Genomic DNA, 9262 nt, shown 5'->3' with positions numbered 1-9262 from the left:
GTCCAGCCACCTCTGTCAGAATATGTGGACAGCCCTTCTCCATCAGACCTGTCCAAGTACTTGGACCAGGAGACCATGTAGTATCTGATCTGATATGAGTTCTGATGGTTGTTGACCATAAAGTGACCTGTTAACTAACAGGAGGTAGTAATTACTGAGGTATGTGTTTCTGCTCAAGAAACTCTATGTTGTGTCGACCTTGGGGTCCACTGTTAACCTATAGCTGACCTGTGACCCTTAGGAATGTGCAGAGTAGGGGGTTTTTGTCTGAGGAGGAGTTGTTCTTGAGTAGGGGTTTAAACCAGATGTTGTAATTCTATCCTTTACCAGAGGGTATAAAATGACCACCAGCCCTTTGTTCAAGTGGGATTTTCATATTGGCTGGGAAACTCTCCACAGGCAGACCATGGTGCCTGTTCAGATGCTGTCTTATTTATGTAATAAATTATATTATAAAAGTAACAGTGTCAATGGACGTTTTCTTCAACATCTACACATCCTTGAGGTTTAAGAGAAACTACGACAAAAAGTGGCGACGAGGATGGGATCAGTTTGTGGTCTCCTTTGAGGTCACCGACAGCTCCAGCGCACTTTTCCACCGCTTCAGAGAAGGAGAAGGAGAAGAGAGAAGGACTGGTCAGAGAGAGAAGAGTGAGTATGTTTTTCTCACAATGTGAGGTGCTGGTTGGTGCGTGGAAGCTGGGGGTGCTTGGCTGCACTGTAAAGGATCATGTGTGCATATGCCAGGATGTGTTGAGGTTTAGGATAGCGTTTGGTCTAAATTGGGGGGTTTATTGATAGATAAAAGTTGAGTTGACAGAAAAAGAGTTTATTGAGTTTAAGAGAGAAAAAGTATAGAGAGAGAGAGTTTAGAAGTGAAGAGAGATGATGCTGCAGCAATAGAGTAGAGAAGAGAAATAGAAGTTGAAATGTTGAAGTTGAAGAGGTAAATGTAGAATAGCAGAACTAGTAACGATGGAGCAAGCTAAATAACCATGCAAGTTTAATGAGACAGGCCTGAATCTTGTTAAGGGTAAGACATGTGTAAATTAGAAGCTTTAAGTGAAAGTTGGCTTTTGAGTAGTCGAATTGGCATTTAGAAACAGAAGAGGACAGAGTGGATTTTACCTGTGGGGCCCAGAGGTCAATTGGCAAAGTGAAAATATAGAGAGGAAGAGATGAAATGAAGAGAGACTAAGTGAAGAGAGAAAAGAGGCCTGAAGAAATAGAGTTTGAGAAGAAGAGGACTGAGGATGATAAGGGAAGCCGCAGATTTGGACAAAGCCCTCTGGGAGGCAGGTAGCTCTGGCCACAAACCCTGTTATGTGAATAGCCTACATGTAATGGGTCAGTTCATTGAACTGGGGGTGTAAGTTTTAATTCAGTCGTAGATGAAGTTCCCACTCGATTTATAAGTAGACGTACTGTAAACGAAGCAGCTTTTCGATTGAATATTTATGCCTCAAGGTAGCACAAATTTAGATGATAAGAGAAAGAGAAAGTTGAAGGAGCGGCTTAAGCATGCTTTAGGATTTGTATGAATGTTGACTGCGCTTGTGAGTCTGGGTCTGGGTCTGGCCGTCCCAGCCCCTCCTCCCTGCTCTGTCTGTGTCTGTCTCTGTGTGTGTGGGAGATCTCTGACATGGGGCAGGTCCCTGTGCTGTTTGTTGGGGAGAAATGTGGCCAAAATGAAACAGATAATGAATACATAGATGAATATAGGGGATATTTCTGATTGAGTCGACTTTTGTAGCTGATATAGATAGATATATATATATAGGATAGATTTCTTATTAAGTAGATATATAGAGAGAGGTTGTGGCCTCCTTAGTGTTGAATACCTATGATCCCTTCTGCAGGGGGGACGTTTATGAGTTGCTGAATCCATATGAGCCTTATGAGAGGACTGTTGTGAATTGATAATATACATCTGAGCCTTATAGTGGATGTGTATACATCTGATGAATATATGGGAGCCTTTGCTGAGTCTGAGGAGAAGTAGAGACTCTTGAGGGAAGATATTAGTGGGGGACAATTGAATGATTTAAATGTTGATGGAGAGATGAGTGCGAATTGCAATGAGTGGTTTTTGGGTGATGTGGAAGATTGATGGTGATCATATGACATTAACCCTTTGTTTTGTTTTTCCAATGTTTTTCCTGGGATGTGTGAGAATTGTGGAGGAGACTGAGGAGATGGAATGCGTCTGAATTCTGATCCTCCAAGAGGACAGATGAGTGGACAGCTGATGGTGCTCTACAGGAGCTGAAGCTTTGCGGATGACAGCATGTGTGGCTCTGGTGTTTGACGTCATCAAGGCTAGTGTGATTTTATCCACAAACTGTTTTTGATGTTGTTTTGCTTATGCACACATATGTTTATTTCTGATATTGGGGACACATATTTAGTTTGTTCACATATCGGTCCACAGTGTTTCCTTTAGTTTGGGGTCAATGAAGCACATCTGTATATATACAGGGGATGTTTCACTTATTGGAGAGGAAGCTTGGCAACAGACTGACCATCTGAGGCATTTAATTGGTTAGTGGATCATTAGTGATTGAGATGATTGTTGAACATTTGTGGAGAGGTTGCTTTGGCTTAGAGGCTGTTGAGTGGATGATGTCAAAGATGGACCATGAAGTTGGGAGAGTGATTACGCCTGTTGATGTAGTCCAAAGGAGCAATCTGCTTGTTGAAGGTATTGCAGAGATGTCAGGGAAGTGGAGCAAGCGATGGCCTGATGTCGACCGACCTTGGCCAGTACAGGGGACTCTCAATCCTGATGTGATAGAGACGATGCAGGTGCTGGTGTCCACCCATAAAGCAGGCCAGAAGAAAGGGAAGAAAGGATGGAGACGCATGGAGAGGAGACGGATGGAGCTGGGTATGCTGAAGTTGTTTGGAAATGAAGGACAGAAGTTGTTGAAGGCTGTGAAGGAGAGGAGAGAGCAGAATGTCAAGGAAGGAGAGCAGCTAGTGGAGAAGGTTGATGCACCTTTCTCACATGTGGCTTCGATGAAGAAGCCCCCACCTAATGAGAAGGAGGTGAAGTTTGCTGCTGTTTATCCTCAGCTCCCAGTGCTTAGAGAGGGGGGTGACTGTTGCATCAGAGATGAGGCTGTTGGAGGATATGAGCCAGTAGTGGGAAGGATTTTGGCTAAAGCAGAGAAGAGAGGTGATGAGAGAGTGCAGAGAGGAGGTCTAGGAGAGAAGGAGACTGATGAGAGTGAGGATGGAGACAGTGATGGAGATTCTGAGAGTGAGAGACAGTGGGTTTTAAGAGAAGTTGAGAGTAGGAGAGGAAAGGTGTCAGATAAGATGTGTCCAGTGGTTGTTAGAGGCCAGAATCTGGAATACAAGCCTTGGCAGAATACTGATGTGTCAGATATACTTGAGAAGTTGCAGACTCTTTATGATGGGGCATATCCTTGGATTTTGAAGCTTGAGGAGGTCCTAGTGGGAACACAACCTGCGAGGGGAGACATTAAGCGACTCTTAGCTAGTCTCCTGGGAGTTCCTGTGATGGAGGAGATCCTACAACAGGTGGGTCTTAACAGATATGTGGCAACTGTGGTGAATGATGCAGATCTCTTTGCTGCAAGTAGTGGTAGGATGTGGAGAGCACTGAGAGATACGTTCCCAACGAACATACATCCGGATAATATTTTGGTTGAGCCACTGGGTTCAGCGGAGAATCCGAGGGCCTATGTGTGGGGGGCTCATCTGATATGGAGAAATGTCACAGGAAATGACCCAGATGTGAACCAGATGGAGAAGTTGATTCTGCGAGGTAAAATACAGAGGGGGTTGCCCTACCAGTGAGGAGTAGACTGGCAGAAGTGGTTTCTCTGGGGAGCATGACGAGAGCTGCCTATACAGATCATGTGGCTCATCTGGTGGAGCTATACAGGAAGAAGGAGCGTGCTCAGAAACAGCAGGATGAGGAGATGCTTAGGAAACTACATCAGATGCAGCTGGAGGAATCTAGGAGAGAGGCTTGTAGTGACTAGTGGTTATAGAGAAGTGAGTCTGACTCCTGAGAGCAACATACATCTACAGTGAGTGAAACAGCCAGAGGATTCTTATTGTGTGGTATATGATTTGAGTATATAGTGCCTGATTTTTCAGTAGAGTTTTCAGTGTTCCACTAAGTGTGGAGACATTACATAGTTCTCATATTTGTAATACATATTGGAAGATGACTTGGATACTCAGTCCGTTGCTAAGTTTTTGTTAAGTTGGTTGTTAAGTTTGATGTTTAGGGTGTCACTTAAAATAGAGATGTCCAAACCTTAAGGGGATTTAGTTTGATCAAAGGGGGGACTGCAAGATGTCTGATGATAATCTGGTAACAAAGTGAACTGCTATGTATGATGTTGTTGGTTGCAAGATACTGGTGGATGATTTGTTTCTTCCTAGAACACTGAGGGGAGAGAGTGGCTGTGGTGCAGATTCCTGCAGCCGAGTGGATTCAGATGTTCACATGTGGACAATGGAATGGACAATGAGAAAGGAGGGAGAATCCTGAATGAGGACACTGCAGTGAGAGCCTACTACGACATCAGAAGATGCTGCTGCTGAAGAGCGACAGTTTGATATATTGATGTGTTTTCATGTATGCTTACAGGATTGGATGCTGTTTCATCATGTATGATCTGTTTTATTATTAGATGTTTACTCTTGCTTATATTTTCCTAGATAGGGGAAATATTTGAATTGTGATAATGCTAGTATGTCTAGTTTTGGGGGTTTCTATAACTCTATGATGGATGTGAGCTGTTTATGATAAGGGGATGTTTTCTTCTAGGAGGTGAGTACATTGGGATCTCAGGTGTTTTGTTTTTTTCGATTGTTTAGGGACAGTGATGTTAGGCAGGAAGAGGTCCACTGAAGGGTACGATGGGTCGACCAGCCTGACTTTGGACACTTTTTGAGTTTTATTTCTGTGACTCCCAAATGTATTTGCTTCCACTATTTCACAGAATCCTTTGAACTTCTTTTCTGATTGGCTTGGAGTACCATATGTGGTCGCCTAGGCAGAGGGACCGTGGGAGAATTTTCCTGTCTTGATTGTTTGATGGATAATTTGGAAAGATAGCTGCCTGGCAGGTTTTTCGCTCTCACACTCCATAAATTTTCTATGTTGCTAAGCTTGTGCCATGATTAGCATGGACAGATGAAATGTCATAAACATTTTCAGTGTGACTCTTATGTACTCAATATTACGATAATTAGCGAGACAAATGTCTCGAAGGGGGGAAATATGTAGTATCTGATCTGATATGAGTTCTGATGGTTGTTGACCATAAAGTGACCTGTTAACTAACAGGAGGTAGTAATTACTGAGGTATGTGTTTCTGCTCAAGAAACTCTATGTTGTGTTGACCTTGGGGTCCACTGTTAACCTATAGCTGACCTGTGACCCTTAGGAATGTGCAGAGTAGGGGGTTTTTGTCTGAGGAGGAGTTGTTCTTGAGTAGGGGTTTAAACCAGATGTTGTAATTCTATCCTTTACCAGAGGGTATAAAATGACCACCAGCCCTTTGTTCAAGTGGGATTTTCATATTGGCTGGGAAACTCTCCACAGGCAGACCATGGTGCCTGTTCAGATGCTGTCTTATTTATGTAATAAATTATATTATAAAAGTAACAGTGTCAATGGACGTTTTCTTCAACATCTACACATCCTTGAGGTTTAAGAGAAACTACGACAACCATCAAAATACTGTTTGTGATTCAACTCAGTAAAAACGAGTTTCTTTTATTTTCAAATGCAATTTTTATGGTCTGACCATGGTTTTGTACATAAAATATGTGTGTTCATAAGTATCTGGCACACTTAGAAATTTGATTGCACTATTGTAAATAATTTGTTTTGATGTTGACGTTGTCTCTTTGCAAATTTTGCAGTTTTGTTTATTTTCGGGTTTTTTTACAGGTTACAAAATTGACCATATCTCAAAAAGCAAATTATGTACAGACTCCAAATAAATTTCCTGTGGTTCAAAGGATATTGTGCAACTTTTTTACATTTACAAATTTGAGGGATACAGCTAGGCAATTTCTTTATTTTGAAATATATGTGAAAAAAACAAACGATTTTCATTTTTTAAGGTTTATTGCACCTTTAAGCAATTTTTTGTAGTAGTTAAGACACAAGTCAATACATATTAAAATTTGGGATATCAGGGTTATTTTGATGTAAAGCAAATAAAATACTCCAAAAAATGGCACTACAGCATGTAAAAATGTAAAAATATGTCCTGGCGGACTTGCACAATGGTGGGTCTTAAAGGGTTAATTAGAGTTTGAACTGCTGATTGGCATTCTCAATTCCTTGGATATCTTTTTATATCCCTTTCCTGTTATATACAGTTCATTTACCTTTTTCCACAGGTTCCTTGACAATTCATTTGCTTTTCCATGACTCAGAATCCAGAAACGTCAGGGCAGCACTGGATGAAAGATGAAGGGCCTGTCAGGAGCCCAGAAATTCGCTGACCTTTTATACACTGATTACAAGCAAACAGATCACAGGTGAGGATGGTTACCTTTAGTAGCCATTCAAACCCATTTGTGTCAATTTGTGTGCCTGTTATCAGGCTAAAATCACCAGGGTGTGTAAACTTTTGATCAGGGTCATTTGGGTAGTTTTTGTTGTCATGATTTAAAAAGAGTAAACACAGTCGTTTGACAATAAATGGCTTCACCCAACCACTAACCATAAATGAAAGAAAAGTTTTTCTCTTATCATTCATATTCTCTGAAAAATGGCCAGAAACTCACAAATTCTGCCAGGGTATGAGCACAACTGTATGTCAAAATCATATCCAGCTTTTGTGCATGAATTTCATTAATATTGTAGCATTGTTTTACATTTAAAACAGCCACAAACAGCTACATATTATCTTACCGTGCTTTTATCAGTGATGTGGTTCAGATTTTCATTTCTCAGTTTTGCACCTTTTAAACAAGAAAGCTTCAGAATTTTCAGAACTGCTTGTCGTAAGCAATATCTTTTTAAAACTTTGTTAACCCAGATATCTCAAAAGAGGAACATTAAAAAGCCAAATGAGGTAAAAATTACACTCATACGTTTCCATTACATATTGTGGTTTTTAAAGCAGAAGTTGAGGATCGTGATGCAGTCGTTGGCTGGGTACAGCTCAGCATCAAATTAAAACATCTGGGATTCTTCATTAAAAAAAAAAAAAAAAGCAGAAATATGCTCTGGTTTAGTTTTTCCAAAATGAATTCTAGTTATATCTTGTATCTTGGATGTTTTTTCTTGGCTTCTTAGTCAGAACACCTGCAGACTGTAATACTAATACATTCAGGTTTCCAAGTATCTCCTTTTGCTGTGTTTCGTGATTCCCAAATGTGGTCATGGCAGCAACAGGATATGAATGGACTGCAAGAGCCTGCTGAAGAATGTTGGGTAAACAGTAAGAAGAGAGGAATGGTGATTGTAACCGATGTTATGTCAAGATAAAAACTAATAAGAGATACGGTACGCTATTAAAAAAAAACTATATATCCATGTAAAAGATAATAAACTTTCACTGAACCTAGCGTCCACAGTTGGGTGTTTTCTTATTGAATTAATAAACTAAGAATCATGATGTTGTCATGATGGTGAGCAATCTGACCTTAAGCCCTGAGGATTAAGTCCAGAGCTTCTCCTGCATTTTGTTTTCTGCAACCGGAAGATGCTGAAGTATACAGATATCTTTTTTTCACCAGTTTATAGGATGCATCTGTCGCTGAATCACAAATGACTAAAGTTGGGATGAGCAGAACTGCGTCAAACAGATAAAGACAACATATTTATATGGTTCGGCAGCTGACCCAGTCTCTGAGAATTGATTTATTCTGTTTGATTTCACATCAAGTCAACATGTTTATATGACACATAAAAACATGCTGAGCCAAAATTGTTTCCTGTCGAGAAATAAGACGCTAATTAGACCATTCATTACTATGCATAACACAAACATTTACCTGACTAACTTCAATATTAAGGTTTAGAATCTGTAATATTATATACTATACAAAACTAGATTAATTCATGAATGATTCCCTATGAGCCAGAGGCAAAGAAAAAGGGTCTGTACAGTTTCACCACACCTCACATCCAATAGTAAAGTTTGTCAGAGGGTAAACACCTACTCATAGTAATGGCGTTGTATCTTAACCCTAATGTCATTTAAATTGTAACAACAATTTAAAAAGATTAACTCAGAACAACTGTTTCAGATTTTTCTTTTTCCATCAGTTGAGGGTTGCGTAAAAACGTTTAGATCTGAGTCCTCATGGTGTACGAATGATAAAAGAATTGGGCCTACGGCAGTTTGCTACACAGAAAAAAAAAGAAAAAAAGTTTAACGAGGTATTAGTTTCTGTGGCAGCCCAGTGTGAGTCACGGTTTAATCCCTGCTATCTGTTACAAATTGTCTGGCTTCGTCACTGCTTTGAATAAAGATCTTGGCAAGAGAGGAGAGGAAAAACACCTTTTAATACGAATAAACCTCCAGCAGAACTGGGCTCAGGGAGAGCAGCCATCGGCCTCGACTGGTTGGGGTGAGACAAATAGACAACAAACAAAAGAATGTAAACACTGGACAGATTGGTGGAGCTGCAGTTCAGACCTGTGCAGCTCCATAGACATAAATACCTGCAGAGAGGTACACAAGAGAGAGAACAGAGAAGACAAAGCAGAAGCCATGAGCAATATGACAAAGTTAATAGCATGCAATAGTGCATTTACTGAAAAAGTTCTGTTGCCTCTGGTTTTGAGACATTAGTTGAGAACTAAGGACAGTGATCACAAGTACAAAACCATGATCTGCTGTATGTGTGCAGCGGAGAGCAACTGTGCAATACTCACTAAGACAGAGAGTGAAGGGAAAGCAAAGTCAGCAACATTAAATATCACCTCATATCAAACACGAGCAATAAAACACTGCTGTTCGTTTGTTTTGGATGTCTTCAGTTTGATCAGACTGGCCAAAAGCAGACTTCTCCTGAAAAGCTTACTGTACTCCCACTCCTCACTAGTTCCTGCTTTTTGTTCCTTTTTTGTAATTGCCAGTAATAATGGAAATATCACAACAACGACAGATATAGTGGACAGGAAGCATGGTGCTGACTCTACTGCTCTCTAGTCAGCAGACACACAGAATTATGTCACATAGGTGGCAAATGCAAACCAGTGCAGCAGCGCTTTACTTTATTTTCTTCCATGTGGTTAAGTTGTGAT

The sequence above is a fragment of the Amphiprion ocellaris genome, chromosome 5 (genome assembly GCF_022539595.1).
Source record: "Amphiprion ocellaris isolate individual 3 ecotype Okinawa chromosome 5, ASM2253959v1, whole genome shotgun sequence".
Lineage (NCBI taxonomy): Eukaryota > Metazoa > Chordata > Actinopteri > Pomacentridae > Amphiprion > Amphiprion ocellaris.
The sequence above is the reverse complement of the archived record's forward strand: the minus strand, read 5'-3'. Positions refer to the sequence as shown.